At 36.4% G+C, this 22,026-nt stretch overlaps 1 protein-coding gene across 5 annotated transcripts in view; it reads left to right on the top strand.

Annotated features, from left to right (window-relative positions):
• The first annotated feature begins 4,948 nt into the window (after window positions 1-4,948).
• LOC109080466 (signal transducer and activator of transcription 3) overlaps window positions 4,949-22,026 on the top strand; it is a 34,909-nt gene continuing 17,831 nt past the window's right edge. For 2 of the 5 annotated variants that reach the window (XM_042726553.1, XM_042726587.1), the window contains exon 1: window positions 4,949-5,155. The gene's annotated coding sequence lies outside the window, so the exon portion shown is untranslated. Of the gene's footprint in view, window positions 5,156-10,814; window positions 10,882-21,549; window positions 21,756-22,026 lie in introns of those variants that run through there. The other 3 variants (XM_042726579.1, XM_042726570.1, XM_042726563.1) reach the window with 3 other exon arrangements.

Raw genomic sequence — 22,026 nt, 5'->3', positions numbered from 1 at the left:
ACACGTTACATGAGGTCATTTATATAATGCAGATTTTCTCATATCTTAAGACCAGAGATTAATATATTTATAAGTGAATCCATAATTTAACTTAAAGGTTTTAAAAGCACCCAAATACATTCTTTATAATGAAATGAAGTACTACGCAAAAAAATGAAAGCTTGTTTTCTGAAGTTAGATGTGCCATGTTTGGACAGAAATAAGTCATAATGCATTACTATACAGGCTGCTCTCTGTTTATGCTGTTTTTTCCTCTGCTTCTTCCCTCGTGTTCTCTCTGTCTGTTCCCTGTCCTTGGTGCTGTCGTGTTGGTCATAGAGGGAATACATTAAATAATCAATGAGAGGAATCTGATTAAGGAGAGTGCTTTTTCAAATGGTGGGCAGAAGACAGCAGAAGAAAAAGAAAGAGGCTGGGGAATAGACATAGCACTATATATATATATATATATATATATATATATATATATATATATATATATATATATATATATATATATATATATATATAGCACTATAGCACTATATAATAGATATAGCACTATATATACAGACATTTTCAACCTGTCCCTCACCCAAGCAACTTTGCCAACATGCTTTAAGTCCACAGCCATTGTGCCAGTGCCGAAACACTCCTCCCCGATGTGCCTGAATGACTACCAACCCGTAGCACTCACACCTATTGTCATGAAGTGCTTCGAGCTACTGGTCCTAGCACACCTCAAAGACTTCCTCCCACCCACACTGGACCCACACCAATTTGCCTACCATAGAAATAGGACCAAGTGTGTGAGCACAGAGTGCAGCACTGTGCATACTGCATCCTCTGTGCTCACACACTTGGACGATAACAACACATATGTATGGATGTTGTTTGTTGACTTCAGCTCAGCATTTAACACTGTCATTCCCTCCAAGCTGACAACAAAACTTGGAGACCTGGACATTAACACCTCCCTCTGCAACTGGATTATGGACTTTCTGACCAACAGACCTCAGCATGTTAGGTCAGACCACACCTGCTTCACCACCATCACACTCTACACCGGTGTACCACAGGGCTGTGTGCTGAGCCCATTCCTCTACTCCCTCTACACCCACGACTGCAAGCCTTTGCATGGATCCAACTCCATCATTAAGTTTGCAGATGACACCAGGGTGATTGGCCTCATCAGAGACGACGATGAGACTACAGGGAGGAGGTACAGCACCTGGCCACATGGTATGCTGACAACAACCTGCTCCTTAAGACCAGTAAGACAAAGAAGCTCATTACGGACTTCAGGAAGAAGAAAGGAAGCACGCATGACCCCGTCCACATTAATGGGATGGTTGTTGAATGTGTCTCCAGCTTTAAGTTCCTGGGAACCACCATCTCGGAGGACCTGTCCTGGACCACAAACACCTCCAGCCTGGTCAAGAAGGCTCACCAGTGCCTCTTCTTCCTCAGGACACTGAAGAAGAACCAGCTGTCTTCAGCCATCCTGGTGAACTTTTACCAGTCTGTGATCGAGAGCATCCTGACCAGTTGCATCACAGTCTGGTATGGTAACTCAGCTGCTGACCGCAAGGCACTGCAGAGGGTGGTGAAAACTGCCCAACGCATCACAGGGACACCACTTCCTTCTTTTGAGGACATCCAGAGAAAACGCTGTCTATGTCTAGCTCGCAGCATTCTTAAGGACTCCTCTCACCCTGACCAAAGACTGCTTAACCTCCTGCCCTCCGGGAGGCGCTTCAGGAGCCTCCGGACAAGGACCAGCAGATTCAGGAACAGCTTTTTCCCTACAGCTGTCTCCTTACCTAATTCTGTCCTCTGACACCTCACAACCCCCAACCCCCACACACACCAAACACACAGACTACTCACCCCTCCTCATCACTACATCTGGTTTACAAACAAACAAAAACAGTTCACTTGTTATTACATGCACTACACTCTGTTCATCCCAGAATACTGAATGATCCATTTGGACACTGGAATATTTTATATTTTCTATACACATTTTTACTGTCCATTGCACTAGTGTAAATGATGTTAATATGTTCATTGTTTCTGCTTACAGTGTAAATACACTTATTACATAATCCATCTGTATAGTATGTTCATAGTACACCTATCTGTATATCATGCTGATAGTATTTAAAATTTGTAAATTATGTCCATAGTACTGCCTTATTTGTATATTCATTGTACATTTGTAACATATTGTAAACACTGTATATTCTGTACTTACTGCTTATTGCACTTCTGGTTAGATGTTAACTGCATTTCGTTTCCTTGTACCTTACATGTGCAATGACAATAAAGTTGAATCTAATCTAATCTAACACACACACACACACACACACACACACACACACACACACACACACACACATATATAGATATATATATATATATATATATATATATATATATATATACATGTGTGTATGTGTGTTTATGTTTTATTTATTAACACCTCTAATAAGATTAACGTTCTTTCTTGATACCTTAATGATGGAACAGTTATTAAAAGTTAGCAGTCTCTTTGGATATATATCAGTTATGTCAATATTGTTCATTACATGAAACTGGTTGCAAAATTAATGATGTATGAGATGCAGTATGGACTGCACATCTGTGATTTCCATCAGTGTCTCAGAAGAACAGGTGGTTGTGAGTTTACAGAAAAAAACAAACTAAAACCTACTGAGCTGATGTTTATCTGCTACATTTTCTCAATACTATTTAAGCTGTGTGTCAACTTCCTACCTGGACAAATGAAGACAAAAATATGTGAGGCTTGTAGTGGCAGGGAGGATTGTGTGCATGAGTTTTGTTTTGTATTAATAAATAAAACTATTAAATATGGGGTGCATACATTGGTTATTAATCATATGTGTTGACTTTATATGACCATATTATGAAGTCATACATTTTGAATATGACCATATTATGAAGTCATACATTTTGTAGGTGTAAATGCAAATTTAAATAATTCATATTTTGTTCCTGAGTTCTCATTCTTCCTATGTGAGTTTGTATTATGGCCTCTTTTCATCATCCAGCACAAATTATATCACATACTATATCACTTTATCAGTCAGTGCAAAATATGCACAAATAAATGTCTTCCACATAAACAGCTGTGTGGGTAAATGCAGGTAAATAAACAGATGACAGGTAAGATGTGACTTAAATTAGGATGTTTAAAATGTAAGTCACTGTAGAATAACCAGATCAAATGAATGTTTGGGGGTTTTATTTGCACCAGTGTGACATCTGGCATCTGTGCCAAGAAGTGAGAAATGACAGTAAATACATGTTCATTATTTCCTTGTTCTTTGTTCTGCTTCCATCATCATTGTTGTCTTCTTCAATGGCTAACGTAACAAAACAGCTTTGTATTTCTAAAATAAAACTTGAGGAAGTGCTATATTTAGTGAGCAACAGGTCTATTTGCAGCAGGTCTCTTGCTTGAGCCTATTAGATCTGTAACAGATTGGTGCAAGAGTGTAAAAAGTATTCTGTTACAGATATGACTCATACAACAATGTAAATTCTGTCATTATTTAGTGACAGAGTGAAATGTTCACATTATTCACTGTGTATGTTTTTATATTCTTAAGCCAAGTGAGATTTTAACTTAAGTACAAACAGACACAGCACTCTTTCATAGTAAAAGCATGTTCATGAGATCTTTATTTCAGTATTAATGCAACAAATGTGATGTGTAATTTCCAGAATCATTTCTTGACACAGCATCGGATATGAATGTTTTGTCAGTGTGAGTTTCTGTTTTGCATTAAAGACAGCACTGAGAGACTAGATGTGAGGGGTGAAAAAAATAATAATAATAAAAAAAAGAGTCTACTGAACTTGGACTGCAACTTCTGGACTGTGGAAATCAAATACAAAGTTCAGTCGAAATGTGTGAGTGAGAAAAAAAGATTGACCTTAATTTGATACAAACACATTAGAGTTGCTCAATCATGATGTCAATTTGTAGGTGAACCCAGGGTTTCCTTTGGGAATTTCAGAGGGTTTTTAAAAATATTTTTTGATTTCTGAGTAAGAAAGGTTAACATTACTGGAAGAGACTTTATTTTTGTTCTATAAATAACAGACAGTCACACCTGGAACATGAATTTAGAAACCACTGCTGTACTAAAAACCTATTAGAAATTCCTATAGGAACCCATAACTTCAATGTAAAACAGCTGATAATATTTCTGGTTTTGGGGCTACAATCTGAACATCTCTAGTTACAAAACAATAGTCCAGTCACTTTATTGATATTTGTTTGCTAAGCCATATTGTTTCTAAAATAATTGCATTTGCAGCAATAAATGTTTTCAGTCTCATTAATAAATAAATAAATAAATAAACAAAAGTTGTTTTGATATTTAATTATTATGTAATTATTTGTTATTCTTTGCTGTTATTTTATGTTTGTAACAATTTTCAATTTTTATGGTTTTGAAAGAGCTTTATAAATAATATTTGAGCTGAGTTGAAAGTCTCTATTTTTTTTAAATAAATAAAATAAAACGCACTTTGCGTTATATAGTGAAAATATTAATTTAGTTTTGCTGTGTGATTTGTGGCCAGTGGCACACTTAAACTCACAGTGTTATAAAAAAGGATCGAAATGATTAGAGGAAACGTCACGACAGTACTTTTTACATCCACTGAATTAAAAGTTGAGATGACGTAGGCACTGCCAGTAATTCAGATGACTTTCAGGCTTGCTGTTCTAGAAACTCGCCTTCCCCCCGCCGTACTCGGTTTCAGAACAGCGCGTTACGAGGGAGGACAGCGCAGTCGGAACAGCCTGCCGAGCCAGCGCAATAAACACAGGCGGACTCTAGCTCGCTTGTTCTAAGTCCCGCCTCCTTCGCGTCGCTCGAGTTCAGCGATTGGACAAAATCCTGATCTCGTCCGTGAGAGCGTCAAAGTCCTGTCAATCAATGAGAAACTGGCAATGTGCAGCCCTTTTTCGCATAGACCACTGTAGCTTGCGTGTTTGTAGTGACGGAAAAGTTGGAAAAGATCTTTTTAGAAAAGCGTATAAACTCTTAAACGGTAGTTAGAAAAGTCAATAACGTGTTGACTGCGCTTATATCGGCGGGGGACGTTTTCTCAGAAACCTTGAACGACACTTAGAGGGGTAAGTTGTCCAGCCACGTCGCTTTGTAAGGCAGTGAAGAAAGGCACTTTGGCGCAGGTCTGTGGTTGTTTCTCAGTGAAGATTGTACATGACAGTGTCAGATGATGTTTTGCAGTGCTGCTTCAGCTCAGCTCGCGCTGATGTGTCGATCACAATCTATGCTGCTAGATTCTGAGAACGGGATGCGCTCGTGACGGAAATTATGTACACATTGTTTCATCTGAGCCGTGGTTTGAAGCTAGACGAATGTCACAGTGACCTGACAAGACGATAGTAGTTATCTGGATGACTTAGTTTCATAAACACTTAATATGTTGCTAAGTCCTTAAACAACACAAAATAAGAATCTGAAGAACCATAAAGTTTTCCTTTCGCGTGAATGCATGTTGTGTAACCTGATGTGAAAGGGATTTTTGCTTTATGTCGTTGATTCATCGTGAATGCAGATTCTTGATTATGTCATAGGTTTATAGATGCCGTATTGTCGTTTCTCCCGTACCTCTTCTTCTCAGAGTCGGTCAACAAAGCCTTATTTGACCAGGCTGTCAGCATTTTACAGTAATGCCACAGTGTGCCTGTAGTACCAAATAGACAATATTGAAATTGAATTGGGTTAATACTAATATGAAGTGAGAAAGGGACGAGTGTAAATACAATAAAGGCCTTTATACTCAGAGTTAGAATACATAATACTTTACTAGCATGATTGTCATTATTTACAATATTGCCAAACCGCCCAAAGTACTACCATTTCTTAATTAGACACTACATACAATTGATAGGGTGAGGCAATTAAGGATATACATTAAACGAAAGTGAAAATAAAATACAATAATAGAATAGCCTAATAAACCTCCATCATTTTCACTTCTCGGTATTGTTGCAGTCATTGGATTTACGCCCGCCGACCCAGCATAAAAACAGCTCTTTGTATACCGATCTGGCAGCTTTTATGCTTTAGGGTTTCATTCTGGCAGTGGCACCGGTTGTCGGGTTTTTTTTTTTTTTTCTCACGCGCTGTCTCCTGGGGGATTCCCCACCTCTGCGTCATGACGTCACCTCTTCCAGTATATGGCCGAGGGAATCCTCGTGCGCGACGGTGAACGGCGGCGTCTCGTTCTTCGCCTCTGCTTGGTCGCCGCATTTTCGCTTCTGTTTTTCATGTCGCCTCATGGAGTTTTGCTTTACACTCCAAATGCGATCAGTTTCAGTTTTGCACGATGGCACCAAGCGATAGACAAGTTAGAAAATATAGGTTACGAGATTTCTATTTATACCACTTATTTAGAAGGTGTGTTTTTGTTTTTGTTTTTTAAAGTAATGTGGGAGCGCTATGTACATTCCATGGTAATATGCTGTGGTATATATAGTACTATTTAAAAGTTTGGATACAGCTTCTCATTCTTTATTATGACCATGTTCCATATTTTGAAAGCAATGATGTAGTGACCAAAAAGTTTAATCAAATTAAAACTTTATAAGAAGTGAATGCTTGAATTGTGGTTCCCTTATGTGGTGACCACTTGATGCATACTCTCCCTATACTCTTTGGTCCAAAAAACAAAAAAGGAAAAGTATATATTATGATATTGTTTATGATTGGAATAATTAGTGCTCCATATCTTCATCCTTTGTTTCTTCAGCCATGTGGATCTAAAAAGCTTCCTCTTTTGTTTTCCATTTTAAAGTGTTCAGTGCTAGGAAGTACTTACCACTGTAAAAATGCTAGGAAGTACTTACCACTGTAAAAAAAAAAAAAAAAAAAAAAAGATCATATTTTTAACTGTAAATGCTTCCATGCTACAGTAAAAACCTGTTCATTGGTAAACAGTATTTTCTCTTACTCTAAACTGTAATAGATCTAATTGGAAAGGTCATGTAATTTTATAGTAAAATGCTGTTAAGTGTTATTTTTCACTTCCAAAAACTGATCTTATATTTTACAGTGGAAAAACTGCAAATCCACATTCACTTAGAGAAAGGGACACCTCACATTTGATGTTTTTTCAATTTAAATAATGATGTTTCCTCATAGATTTTTCTTATCTTTTATGTCAGTTAGGGTTTTATTTTACATCTTATGTTGTGAAGTTAATGTTTATTGGATTATTTTTGTGTTGTGTGTTACCATGATGTTTTGTGTTTGTGTTTATGGCACTATGCACATTTTCTATATATTAGCACTTATCTCAGTTTGTGGAAGAGGTACAGTGCTTGTGGTGTGCTTTTAATTTAAGGTCAGTCTGTTACATTTTTGTTTTAATGGTGATAAGGTTGGTATTTTTGGGGTTTTTGGAGGGAAGCAGTATCTGTCGATATGTTTACAGATACAGATTTTTTTTTATTTATTTTTTTTATCATGCCTTGATTGTGCAAGTGACAATTCCTGTGTCAACTGTGCTGCTCGCTTATAGTGGAGACACGATGGTCATTTGAAGCCGTTTGTGCGTTTTGAGAGGGAGAGAGAGAGAGAGCGCAGTGTGATTTACTTACACTGTTTGTGAAATTGTCTTCACAGAAATTGTTTCAATTACATTGAAAGTTACTTAATAAAGGAATATGAATTGTACCTCCCCTTCAGCATTATATCATTAAAGATCTTAAGCAGGTCAAATGAGTCAGGTCAAATAGATGATATCACCCTTGCTGCGTTAAACAATCGGTTCCTCTATCTCTTCTCAATCTCACTTATAATGCACTTCAGAGAAGGGCGTAGAGTTAGTTTTTCCAGGGACTCAGACCACAACATTAGACATCTCAAATCTACATCTTGTTTTTTCTGGGTCCCTAAGTAATGACTCACACCCTTATCACTGAGTGAACTGATCTAATGAAGGCCAGTTTTACTTTTAACCAGTAGTGGAACTTCAGTGAGTACTGTGCAAGACAAGGCTTTGGAGTATATTATTATATATTACTTAGTGATATTATTTGGAAAAAATGCTTTAACTGGGTCATATGATGCTATTTTAAAGATCATTATTTTGTGTATTTGGTGTAACAGATTATGTTGACATGCTTTAATGTTCAAAAAACACAGAATTTTACTGTACAAATACTGTAGAAATTGGCTAATCTAGGTTCACAAAACTCTTGTCCATAAAATGCGTTGCACAATTTCGAACATTTGGGTTGTGCTGTTCTGTTGTAAATAAATGTTAACCAATGATTCCTCATTGCATCTACTTTTGGAAGGCCAAATAAAGTGCTTTTGCTTCCTAACAGAAACACACAGCGTCTCCCTGACATTGCTGCTTCAACACTACTGTGATTCCTGAAACCACGCCTTCTTTCTTTGCGTGAACATTTGGGTGGCATTACGCAAATATTTTCACATCGTGATGTAGACATGTGGGGGTGTGTTAGAACGAGCCATTTTAGCCTGGTCTGGATCAGCCTTCTCTTTTAGATTTTGAGCTTTGTAACTCTGCAGATCTTATACATGCACAAATTGCTACATAACACACTAAAGAAAAGAAAAAATAGAAATGGCATCATATGACCCCTTTAACCTTAATAAATAATCATAAATATTTTCCATTGATTACTTTTTTGCAAGATCTTGTAGGTTTTAGTGTTAATTTTGTCAGCTATTTTAATTTTAGTCTTAGTCCCGTGTTAAAATGTCCTTGTCCAGTTTTAGTCGACTAAAAGTCTCAACATTTTAGTCTAGTTTTAGTCGAAGAAAACCTGAAGTATTTTAGTCTAGTTTTATTCAATGAAACTTGACATTTTAGCAATAAGATTATTATTAATTTACCATACAGCAGTATTCATTTTGGCAGCCATTTATAATGTAGTTTTAGTCTTACTCAAATGTACATTTTAGTTATCATATTTAGTCAAACTTGTCCTGTTTTTGTTTATTCAGTGAAATGTATGAGCATTTTAGTCAGGTTTAGTCAATGAAAACTTCCTAGTAATTCCACTTATTCCAAAATTGCAATAGTCAATTTCTCTATTAAAACAACAGCGAACAATATAGTAGAGATCTCATGACATAACACTGACCGACTGAGTGACGCTTTCATTTAGATTGTTAAACTCCAGCTTGTTTGTTTTTTATATCATCTGCAGAGGCGCTTCCGCAATGAGGAACAAGTGCATGCGCATGGTTGCCAGATTGCTTAAAATAAGCAAAACACACTGGGCAGAAAATGTATGAATTTAACAACGAAGCTCTGATTCGAGGATTGGAACTCTTGATATCTGGCAACCGCGCTCATGAGAGCTCGCGTAGTAGAGGTGTGTAGAGCAGTCCGCAATAACATTTTGTCTCCTTTTTTTGACGAAAATAAAAAGAGATTTTTGGTAAAGTTTTTGAATAATCTTTTTGAATATACATTTTAGTCTCATCTTATTTCGCCAATAAAACTGCATGTTGATTAGGGCTGCACGATATATCGATATTATCGAAATATCGCAAATGGAAATATCGCAATATGCATATCGCACGCCCTTGCGATATGCATTTTAATAAATGTACTTAAATGTACTTTAATACTTAAATCAAAACGTCTTTTCGCATCTCCTCATGTTTGAACAGACACATACACACAATGGCAATAAACACAGTCGGTTATGTTTTAAATGAATATAAACAACTAAGAAAGTAATCGGATGTGTATCATTATACTGGATCCGTGCAGTCTGATTTAAAGGGACAGCATCCTATAAATATGTGCTACCGAATATGTCACTAATGTTAATCAAACAACAAAACTGCTATAAAAAATATTAATCTAAATTTAATTCATATAGTGAACACTATGTGGTGTTACACTTAATTATTAAATTTCTGTGCCTGAATACTACTGTTTATTTTATCTATGCTTGTAAATTGTGTATTTAGTCCGTGTTTTTTTGTTTTTGTTTTTTTTTAGTTTTTTACTGACTGTTCACGTGCCTTTAATCGTGTTTGAACTTTCTCAGACTATAGTTTTTGCTGTGGTATATGAAGTTTTTTTTTTTGTGTATGGAAAGCAAAGTTACAATGATATAAAATTAGTGTCATTATTTATTTATTTTTTTTGTATGTTTACACTGATGTTCAAAAATGACATTTTCTGATTTGTGACATTTCTTTTTATGTTCTGCTAAAACACTGCTGGTCACTTTCAGAAGTTATAGTGATTCTTTCATTTCCAAGAAAGAATGTGAAACAAATTGGTTATATAATTTTCATTTTTAAATATTTTAAAGTATAATTGAAAAAGATCGCATATCGCATTCTTCTTCAATATCGCACACCCCTAATGTTGATATAGTCTTGGTTATTGTTTATTGACCTTATTATCGTCTCATCTTAATTATGGGAAAAAAGCTAGTCATCGAACATTTTTCGTCATAATCTTCGTTAACGAAATTAACACTAGTTTTATGCTGTTTCTGTAGTTTTCTTATGTACACCCATATATTGAATAAAAAAGTTCTGCTTCTGATCTTTGGCATAGTGCCTCCAGTATCTGACATTTCTAGTTTTCCAGTTGGTTAAAATAGAAGGGGAAGTTAATTTCTTTGACATCACATTTGTTGACACATTAGCAACAATCAGTGTGATACATACTCCAAAAACTCTGGGAAACGGCGGTTGAAGCCAAACCTTTTCAGTTGAAAATATGTGGGTGGGGAGCTTGTTGATTTAGAGCAGTTATTGTTGCAGTTGTTGAGATCTGTCAGGCACAGCAGCTGTTTCTTGGACCTTTGAAGAATATTTCATCAAGAAGGTAATGGTCTAACATGGAAGTTATGAATACTTGCTTAATAATGTTCTGAATTGACTGCACAAATCTTTAATATATGCCTTCTTTTTGTAGTTGTTGGCAGATTTGTATGGGATAATTAATCCTTTTTAAAAGTACACTGTTATATTTGTGATGCACTGCTCAGTGTGGCTGTTGTCTTGGACTATAACTGTAAATATGAGAGTATCTCAGTGTCTCTCTTAAAAATGATGTGATGGATATTCTGATGATTATTGTGTTTCTCTGAGCTTTGCGGATGAGAGTAAAGGCCAGTGGGGTCAGACATTGTAATTGTAAACTATTAAATTTATATAGCATATCAACCTGGTTGTCCAATTGCTCTCATTTAAAGCTTCATTAGGTATGTGCTAATTTTAGGATTCTACATGAAGACCCAGTGCATGTTGTTTCAAATTTGTTGCTTTGTTTTTACACATATACTGATATATGCAGTATATATTGATTCTTTTTGCAATTGAAAACCGTTATACTGCAGACAAGACCTTTGACAGTTTTTTTTCAGTCAAGTTGTGTAATTTCTTTGAATTTCCTCCTACTTTATTTCTTTTAGGTTGACCTAAATGCCCTTTTTGTGATGTTTAAGACCGATCAGATACAGATAAGGGTTTAAAACCTTAGAAGGAGGCTTAAAGGTCAGTGTTAAAAAGACTTGCTGCACAAGCAGCCATTATTATTTTGACTTGATGTAAGATGCAAGTCAGAATATGACCTGCTTTTGCCACTTTTAATCTATATGACATGTGTGACATACTTTCTTTTCATTGTGATCACCATATTGAAGATTCATTGTTTCATTGCCATTGCACTGGTTTAGAGTCGTGCACGCTTATGAAACCCATGCCAGTTTCACTGAAATGCAGGCAGCAGCTGTCAGCTGTTCCTGATATTACTGATTTATGACCTGAGCTTGCTTTACACCTGACTGCCTAGAGACTTTGATTCACTCCTGCTTAAAAGGGAATCAAAGGTTGTGTTTATGCTGCACATAAACAGTTTGTTTTCTTGATCTGATATTTACACATGGGGATGTCACACACAGGTCACATGATGAAATCTAACTGATCAGATGTCAGATTCCATCTGCTGATTTGCAAGAAAAATAAAATGATTACATTTTATTACTAATCGGTTAATATATATTTTTTCTTAGGATAATATGGATATTATGGACTATGCTGCATATAGTTAATAATAAATGACAGTCTGAATAACTGCAGATTTAGCCCTGTTTATACTGCATTCAGTTCCTTTTAAGATTTCCTTATGACTTTTGTTCTTGAATTCTTTTGACATATTATATGTCTTATATAGGTGTGAACATGGAATCAGGGTGAAGTAATTACATAAACTACTTTATTATACTTGGTAATGGTGTGTGTTTTGGGCCAGTTGGTAAATGAATTTCTGTATGCCTTACAAACTTGGAACAGTTTTATGTAATGTTTTCTACATTGCTGTTGCAAATTCTGCCCATTTGTCAAGATAATGTTATCCAAGTGGCTAACATGGATGAGGTTTTGTCAGAAATCTCAGAATTGCAAAAATGACTTGATGGTAGTGATAGTTTTGAATGCATCAGTGAAAATGTGTTAAACTATAAACCAGTCTGTAATGATTTAAATCGTATGCCATCGTTTACCAGAAAAATTTAATTTCTCAATTTATGACGTAAGATTGTAGCTCTGTAGTTTCCAACTTGTTGCAGATTTTGTATTTATAAAGAAAATATGAACAAAAGAAAATATAAAATGTGTTTCAGAGCAGGACAAGAAATGCAATAAAGCAAATGCAACAGAGTTAGGCTAATGCTGGGCAGCAGTTTTTATACATATTGCAAAGTTCAAACTTCATTGGATTACATTAATATTTTTGTCATCAGTCTTGAATGTGCATGAGCCTTGAATTGTTTTGCACTAATTACTTGGTCCACAAGGTAGCAACACTGAAGTCACAGAAACACAGAAGTCGGTCATATGGCATGCTGTCAAATGGAGTGTACTTCGAAAGGCCATATGCTCAGTTCTAAGTGTTCACTTCGTAAGTATTAGGATTGGGCCTAGAGATGCACCGATTGGCTGATTCCGATTTTTTGTTAGTGTGATCTGCCGATACTGATTTTTGCCAATTCTGATTTGTTTTTCCTAAGAGAGAGAATTGACAGCATATACAAACAAAATTCTACTTTTTTCAACGCAAAGTTTCATAAAAAAAGTAAAAAGTCAGTAATAAAATAAGAACAAATAAAAAAACTGCAAACAAAAGCACAAATAAATGCAATAGAATAAAGAGTGCTATGAAACTAAGTTTTTCAGGTTAAGTAAGTTTTTATTCAAGTAAGAAATACTACAGAAATTAAAGTAATCAAATGTAAATTTTTATCAAAGGTAATTTCTGTAGTCTTCATTGTAAAAATTAAATACAAATTAATGCTTACCATTAAAGTTATAAAACTCACCAAGACCAGCATTTTGATATAATTTTGTATGTATTTGAACGTTTTAGCGCATTTTAGTATTTGTGGCTCACTAAAGCAGTTTGAGACTGAGACTGCTTGTGTGCTCTAATAATATAGATCAGTGGTGGTGCGTGTGCTTTTGGTGTAAGTGCGAAACCTGCGAGAATGACTAAAATAATGCGCAATACAAGCACTATTTAACCGGTGTGAATGAGACGTTATTGCCTGTGCCGCTGGTAACAAAACGGATCTGCTCGAAATTGGAAAGAAGTGAGACTGATCGGGCCGATCATGAGGAAAATCAGCAGATTCTGAGCCCTGGCCCATTGATCAGTGCATCTCTAGTTGGGCCGATAGACGATGCCATAGTCTATCGCCGATGGCTGATAGACATCACAATGTTGACCCCCCCCCCACACCTTTTTGAATGCACGATCGCTTTTTAGTTTCACTATCACTTTCGAGATTCGTGATCGCACGTACTATGGAGAGGCAGTACTTACCACACATTTTACAAGATTATATGTTTGTCAGTGGTACTGAGAATCTTCAAATCATTTGTCCTCAGTCATCTCTCCTTACACTGTGTCTACACCGGATGCGACAGTTGTCATGTGGCGCCACACCGCATCAGCTAAAGACTGTCTACACTGGATGCGACAAAAGGGACCGTTGAAAATCATTTGAAATTTGTGTCAGCACGTCATAAGTAGAACACGGCAGCAGTTTACTGACAGGTATTTGTGTTGTCACGCCGCGCTGTGCTGCATCCAGTGTAGACAGCATCACTGATTATAATGAGTTCTATTGACTGATCTGTATATAATGAATCTCTATTATGGATCAGTGGTTCTATAGTATTTTGTCGTGTCGCACCACGCTGCGCCACTCGCATCTGGTGTAGACACGGTGTTAGGAAACGTTAGTTGTCTTCCCTTATAAGGATTCACCCCCTAACTCCACAACCCCCCACACCCCTGCACTCCCCCCGCTGATGTCATCGTCCATCGCAATGTTCACTGTAGACATCATCCGTTGCCAAATTTGTAGACCTCGCCCAAGCCTAAAAAGTAAACTTATACTGTACATCACTTTGTATAAAAGTGGTTCTCTCTGATGGAAATAAGGCTTATTCTGTGGAATAATAAGTATTTGTAAGTGATCGTCTATGTAAATCACAATTGCTTATCTTCCTTTCACTATTTTGAAAATGATCCTGTGCTGAGCGTTACGGTTAATTCCATCCATAAATCAAGCAGTGGAAACTGCAGGAAATGCCACTTAATTAAACTGTGCATCTGTTCCCACTTGTATCTTATGAATGATTGTTTGTGCCGTAGTAAACAGGTATGAGGTGACAGACATTGTTAAAGACAGAGAACAACAGATCAGAACAGCTTGCTGCTTCTTTAATCTTCACGGAAATGAAAAGGAGGCTCAGGTCACAACCAGGTCTGGGCGTTTTATCTCACACTGAACGTTGGCCTCATCTGTGAGTGTCACATCCTTTGAACTACACCAACATTAAGTTTCCGACAGCTCATGTGGAATATTTTGCAAAAGCCCTTTTAGAAACACAATGAGGCTGTGAAAGCAGAGTAGTGAGTTGGTTATTTTACTTGTCCAGTGTGATGGCGTTTCATGTCCCCAAAAACCTCTGTAGTCCCATTTAGCCACTTGTTAGCAACCGCCTTTTTCAAGTCAAGTAAAAGCTTTAAAAAAAGAAAATGTGAATGTATCTTGAGCTTGAGACATTTAACCAAAAACCCATTTGAAAACCAACTGACTTTGGGATGATGGATCCGCAAGTGCTAAAAAGCAATCTCATAGAAAATAAACATTTTCGGTTCCCCAAAGAACTTTTCAGTGAACAGATCTTAAAACAACCATTTTTTTTTCCTTAGTGTGAAGAGCATTTTAATAATTCAAAGAACCTTTCCACTAAAAATAACCTTTTGTGCAATGAAAGATTCCATGTTAAAGGTATAGTTCACCCAAAAATAACAATTAGCTGTTAATTTACTCAGCCTCAGGCCATCTAAGATACGTATATGTAACGTCATTGTGTGATTATGTAAACAAACTAGTGAATTGAACCAGTTTATTGAAATGAGCTGTCCGAAAGAACCAGTTTGCGGAAAAGAACCGCATCTCCCTGTTTGCCTGAGAATATGGATAACAGGTAATGATGTTGTAAGTAATGTTCAGTTTCTTGCACAGACTGATCGTTTCGCTTCATAAGACCTCAATATATCATCAGGAGCCACAGGGATTAATTTTGTGTTCCTTGACATGCTTTTATAAAGTTTCAAAAACGGGCAGCCACTGACTTGCATTTTATGAATTGTTTTACTTAAAGCTGCAGTCTGTAACTTTTTTGTTTAAAAATTATCCAAAATCAATTTTTGAGCAAGTGCATAACCAGTCAGTGTTCAAAACTACCGCCGTACTTTAGCTTGATTCACAACGGTAAGCTTGTGATAAAGTTTTCTAATTTGAGTGGTATGGGTAGGATTTCATAGGAAATTATTAAAAAATAAGAACAAAGATACACATTACAACTTCACATAATTTACAAACAAAACAAAAAGTGCTTTATTTTCAGGTACAATGTGTATTTAGCAGGAGCATTCAAGAAACTGAATGAACAAATATAAAAAATTTATTTTTATACTATCATTTACTGACTCAAAAGTTGTTTTAAACCTGAATGAGTTTCTTTCTCCTGCTGAACATAAATGCTATTTTGAGGAACTGGAAAACCAAACAGTTGCTGGTCCACAGTAAGTTCCATAGTATTTTTTTCCTACGATCAAAGTCAGTGTGGACCAGCAACATTTTGGTTACCCACATTCTTTAAAATATCCTCTTTTGTATTCAGCACAAGAAAGAAACCCCTTTAATGACAGTCCGCTGCATGTTTAGCACTGTCCCTTTAAGAACTGCGATTGTCTTATATACAGGCATGTATCTGTTTTTCTCTCAGCTGTTTACTTTCATTTTAGAAATAACAAACTGAGTCTCTATGCAAACCTTGTGTGTTTTGATAGTACTAGCGCAAAAGATAACTTAGTTCAGAAATCAGGTGCTGTTTGACAGGCTTTTTAGTGCGCACGCTTCAGGTGTACATGCTCAGAAAAAGTGCATGTCAGACCAGCGCGTGAATGAAAAATTTAACCGGCAAGCCTAACACTGATGTGATGTGAATGCATGTGGGATTGTACAGTGAGACGGAGGTACCGTAGTTTATATTGATAGGGTGTGGATTGTTGTACGATACTACGATATTTCTTCAAAAGCAGATCGTGGAGACATTTTTATCGTCCGTGGTCAAAAATCGTCATATGGCACACCCCTAAAAGCGCAGTATCCACACCGGTGCGGTGATTGACAGCCACACATTATTAGAATCATCCGCGCTGGAGCCGTGCTGGTGCACAACCCACGGCAAGGAAGATAATCCCACAAATTGATGCAATTCCAGGTTTTCAAACTGAGATGGCGACAAAGAGGCAAAATTTACGGACTGCAGCTTTAAGAAAAAAAAAGTCACCAACATCTTGGATGGCCTGAGGGTCAGTAAATTAACAGCAAATTTTAGTTTTTGGGTGAACTATCCCTTTAGAGGTTCTTTATGGAACCATCATTGCAAATAATATAGAGTGTAGGAGGATCAAATCTGCTAGTGTAGCTAAAGTTGCCAAAGAGGTTGACCAGAAGTTATTTCAAATAACAGGAAGTGTTTTTTTATAGATATGAACTTTCATTTTAGTACATTTGCACATCTCTTAGTCCACAAGCTATTGACCTCCAGGGTAGGACAAAAGTGTACTTATTGCAGTTTTAGGGTAGTTTGCATACTCCCTCATTTATGGAAATTCATTTGAGAGCTGAAATGTGAACTTCCTCCAAGCTTTACCCGAATCCCTCCCATATCTAAGACTATTTTTCTCCTTCAGCTTTCCGCTGAGGCTGCTGGATATTAAGTACAGAACTTCTTACAGCCTGAAGTGCTTGCTGGTTTTCAGCTCAGTTTGACTCATCCTCTGTGTCTATGACATTTGTCTTTATGCACTTTGAGCCACAAACTCAGCCAACATCATTTAAGTCACACCAGCTCTGAGAAGTGCTTCTGGTTACTCAGCATGTCAAGGAAGGAAAGGTAACCGACACTGAGTGTGAGGGTATCGTTTTGAGACTCTCAAGTTGTGTAAGGGATCAGCAGACATTTAGGGTTGCAGTGTGAGAACAGATACATGAAATAAGAGCGTTATGAATAAGCACTGATTTGGGATTGTCATTCATATTCCTGGGAATGTTTTTTGTTGTTGTTGTTGTTATTCTTGGGAGCATTGACATGCTGTAAATTGAGAATGGATGCCAGGTGGTGGAAGACAACAAAATCTTCCCCCAGGGAGCACATAGATCATAAGCTTTGTGGTGTCCTCCTTTACACATAAAGTTCTTGGCAATATGATCCAAGGTAATGCATATCATCCATTATGCAGTGTTCCTAATGTTCCTAAAAAAAAAAAAATGGATGTCAAACCAGTTCTTGTTGCATCTATGTAACCTGTGTTATTCATATTGTGCAACAGAGACTTCCTTTCCCATTAGATTTGATTGAACAGCTTTGTTTGTCTGTTCAATTTTGGTTTTAAAATAGATTGATCAGGGCGTTTGGATTTACATTGATTGTTTCTAAATGAAGATTTCATTATTGGCAAGGATTATTTTCTGCTGGCCAGAATTTTGTACCACACACACAAATAAATAATTAAATTATACATTGCATATATACATATTTTTTTTATAATTCTTTTATTTATTTATTTATTTTTTTGATCATTCAATTTTTTTCAAAAGAGGAAAACGTGCAGCAAGCTGGTACTGTAGTTATGCTTGTGTTTTAGGGTATTTAAAGAAGCTTTCATAACTATCACTATTAAGTCATTTTTACAATTTCATTTAAATCAAACCTCATCTATGTTAAACAATCAGATAAAATGATCTAGGTGACATCAGCAGATTTTGCAATAACGTAGAATACAACACAGAAAACTGTATGTTTGTTTACAAGGCATAAAAATGGATGTACAGTATGAATGAATGCTAACTTTTCAGTGACAAATCAGAAGTGAGCAGGAAGGACAAGTGTGAGTCCCGTCAACTGGCCAGTGATGTCATCTGATGGTCTTATATTTAAATCCATACCAAGTTTGGTTCTTGTCAGATTTGTCTCTTGTCTTACCAACATGTACTTGTTGGAGCTGTGGTGTCATATCGTTAATTGATCTGTGATCAATGCTGTAGTTCACTTTTTATGACGTTTATCAAATTTCATTCTTGCTTAATAGTATATTACTTGATGGTTCGAACATTGTTTATATATTACTTAACATGCTGTTTATAGTGTGCAAAACATTGCGCCGTGCTGGAAAAACTTGGATGTGACAAAGCGACTAGTTTAAACCCATTTGTCTGTCATGTCAGAAATAGTAATTATCATGATATTCTTCTTTTTTTCATCCGTTTTGTTGTTTGAGTAGTTTTTCCTTGAACTCGGTCATGTCTAATCTGCCATAACTAGCCAGTGAGGATATGTAACGGTCACCTGTTTAGCAGGGAGACTAGTCAAATACAAAAGATTTGCTAGTAAAATGTTACATTCACAGCAGTTTATTGTTTTGTACTTTGTACTTGATAATTTAATAATTGTACAATGACTTTATAGTGGTCATAAATGCAATAGGTAACCTAGAGGAGGTAAAGCATGAAAGTCTATCCAGCCAAAATGATCTCATGTATGTGTCCAACCCTCCACCTCACACTCTTTCAGTTTTACCTGTGCATGAATATAGTAGTTCACTTCCCCATTGCTTTCACCGCAAGTAGACATGGCCAGTCAAGTTGCAGTTCGTTTAGCTAATTTATAGATTTGCAGCTCAGTATTTGGATGAGTTTAGTGAAAAGAGAAGTGAAATAAAGGAAAGCAGTTTCGTGCACCAGGTCTTTTTTTTTTCACTTGGACTTGAGGATGCATTTCGCTTGTGTCCTTTTCTCTCCATCCTTCAGTGTGCAAACCTGAGCAAAAGTGAGTAAAGAAAAAGTGTGTGCCAGCACTGTTTTTTTAGTCTGTTTGTCAGCACAAACCTCTGCGTGTGGGTGTGGATGTGGTGAACTGCAAGTGTGCGTTCCACAGCATTTTGAGGTAATGTAGAGAGAAACAGCGTCCATGGGCTTTTGAGGTTTTCCTCTTTCAACGGAAGCTCTTGCTGCTTTATGATCAACAGCCACTGATTTCTTTGGCCTCGACATGCTGGTGACATGCACATTACACTTCCTTGACATTGCTAATGTTTGTCTGTTTTGTTGATAAGACCGTGTTGCTGGTGAAGACTAAACATTGAAACTGAATGAACAAATATAAAAAATTTATTTTTATACTATCATTTACTGACTCAAAAGTTGTTTTAAACCTGAATGAGTTTCTTTCTTCTGCTGAACATAAATGCTATTTTGAGGAACTGGAAAACCAAACAGTTGCTGGTCCACAGTAAGTTCCATAGTATTTTTTTCCTACGATCAAAGTCAGTGTGGACCAGCAACATTTTGGTTACCCACATTCTTTAAAATATCCTCTTTTGTATTCAGCACAAGAAAGAAACCCCTTTAATGACAGTCTGCTGCATGTTTAGCACTGTCCCTTTAAGAACTGCGATTGTCTTATATACCCACATAAAGTTCTTGGCAATATGATCCAAGGTAATGCATATCATCCATTATGCAGTGTTCCTAATGTTCCTAAAAAAAAAAAAATGGATGTCAAACCAGTTCTTGTTGCATCTATGTAACCTGTGTTATTCATATTGTGCAACAGAGACTTCCTTTCCCATTAGATTTGATTGAACAGCTTTGTTTGTCTGTTCAATTTTGGTTTTTAAAATAGATTGATCAGGGCGTTTGGATTTACATTGATTGTTTCTAAATGAAGATTTCATTATTGGCAAGGATTATTTTCTGCTGGCCAGAATTTTGTACCACATACACAAATAAATAATTAAATTATACATTGCATATATACATATTTTTTTATAATTCTTTTATTTATTTATTTATTTTTTTGATCATTCAATTTTTTTTTCAAAAGAGGAAAACGTGCAGCAAGCTGGTACTGTAGTTATGCTTGTGTTTTAGGGTATTTAAAGAAGCTTTTCATAACTATCACTATTAAGTCATTTTTACAATTTCATTTAAATCAAACCTCATCTATGTTAAACAATCAGATAAAATGATCTAGGTGACATCAGCAGATTTTGCAATAACGTAGAATACAACACAGAAAACTGTATGTTTGTTTACAAGGCATAAAAATGGATGTACAGTATGAATGAATGCTAACTTTTCAGTGACAAATCAGAAGTGAGCAGGAAGGACAAGTGTGAGTCCCGTCAACTGGCCAGTGATGTCATCTGATGGTCTTATATTTAAATCCATACCAAGTTTGGTTCTTGTCAGATTTGTCTCTTGTCTTACCAACATGTACTTGTTGGAGCTGTGGGTGTCATATCGTTAATTGATCTGTGATCAATGCTGTAGTTCACTTTTTATGACGTTTATCAAATTTCATTCTTGCTTAATAGTATATTACTTGATGGTTCGAACATTGTTTATATATTACTTAACATGCTGTGTATAGTGTGCAAAACATTGCGCCGTGCTGGAAAAACTTGGATGTGACAAAGCGAATAGTTTAAACCCATTTGTCTGTCATGTCAGAAATAGTAATTATCATGATATTCTTCTTTTTTTCATCCGTTTTGTTGTTTGAGTAGTTTTTCCTTGAACTCGGTCATGTCTAATCTGCCATAACTAGCCAGTGAGGATATGTAACGGTCACCTGTTTAGCAGGGAGACTAGTCAAATACAAAAGATTTGCTAGTAAAATGTTACATTCACAGCAGTTTATTGTTTTGTACTTTGTACTTGATAATTTAATAATTGTACAATGACTTTATAGTGGTCATAAATGCAATAGGTAACCTAGAGGAGGTAAAGCATGAAAGTCTATCCAGCCAAAATGATCTCATGTATGTGTCCAACCCTCCATCTCACACTCTTTCAGTTTTACCTGTGCATGAATATAGTAGTTCACTTCCCCATTGCTTTCACCGCAAGTAGACATGGCCAGTCAAGTTGCAGTTCGTTTAGCTAATTTATAGATTTGCAGCTCAGTATTTGGATGAGTTTAGTGAAAAGAGAAGTGAAATAAAGGAAAGCAGTTTCGTGCACTAGGTCTTTTTTTTTTCACTTGGACTTGAGGATGCATTTCGCTTGTGTCCTTTTCTCTCCATCCTTCAGTGTGCAAACCTGAGCAAAAGTGAGTAAAGAAAAAGTGTGTGCCAGCACTGTTTTTTTAGTCTGTTTGTCAGCACAAACCTCTGCGTGTGGGGTGTGGATGTGGTGAACTGCAAGTGTGCGTTCCACAGCATTTTGAGGTAATGTAGAGAGAAACAGCGTCCATGGGCTTTTGAGGTTTTCCTCTTTCAACGGAAGCTCTTGCTGCTTTATGATCAACAGCCACTGATTTCTTTGGCCTCGACATGCTGGTGACATGCACATTACACTTCCTTGACATTGCTAATGTTTGT

Source organism: Cyprinus carpio, chromosome A3 (assembly GCF_018340385.1).
Source record: "Cyprinus carpio isolate SPL01 chromosome A3, ASM1834038v1, whole genome shotgun sequence".
In the NCBI taxonomy this organism is placed as follows: domain Eukaryota; kingdom Metazoa; phylum Chordata; class Actinopteri; order Cypriniformes; family Cyprinidae; genus Cyprinus; species Cyprinus carpio.
Note: the sequence above shows the minus strand (reverse complement) of the source record. Positions and strands in the feature narration are given on the sequence as shown.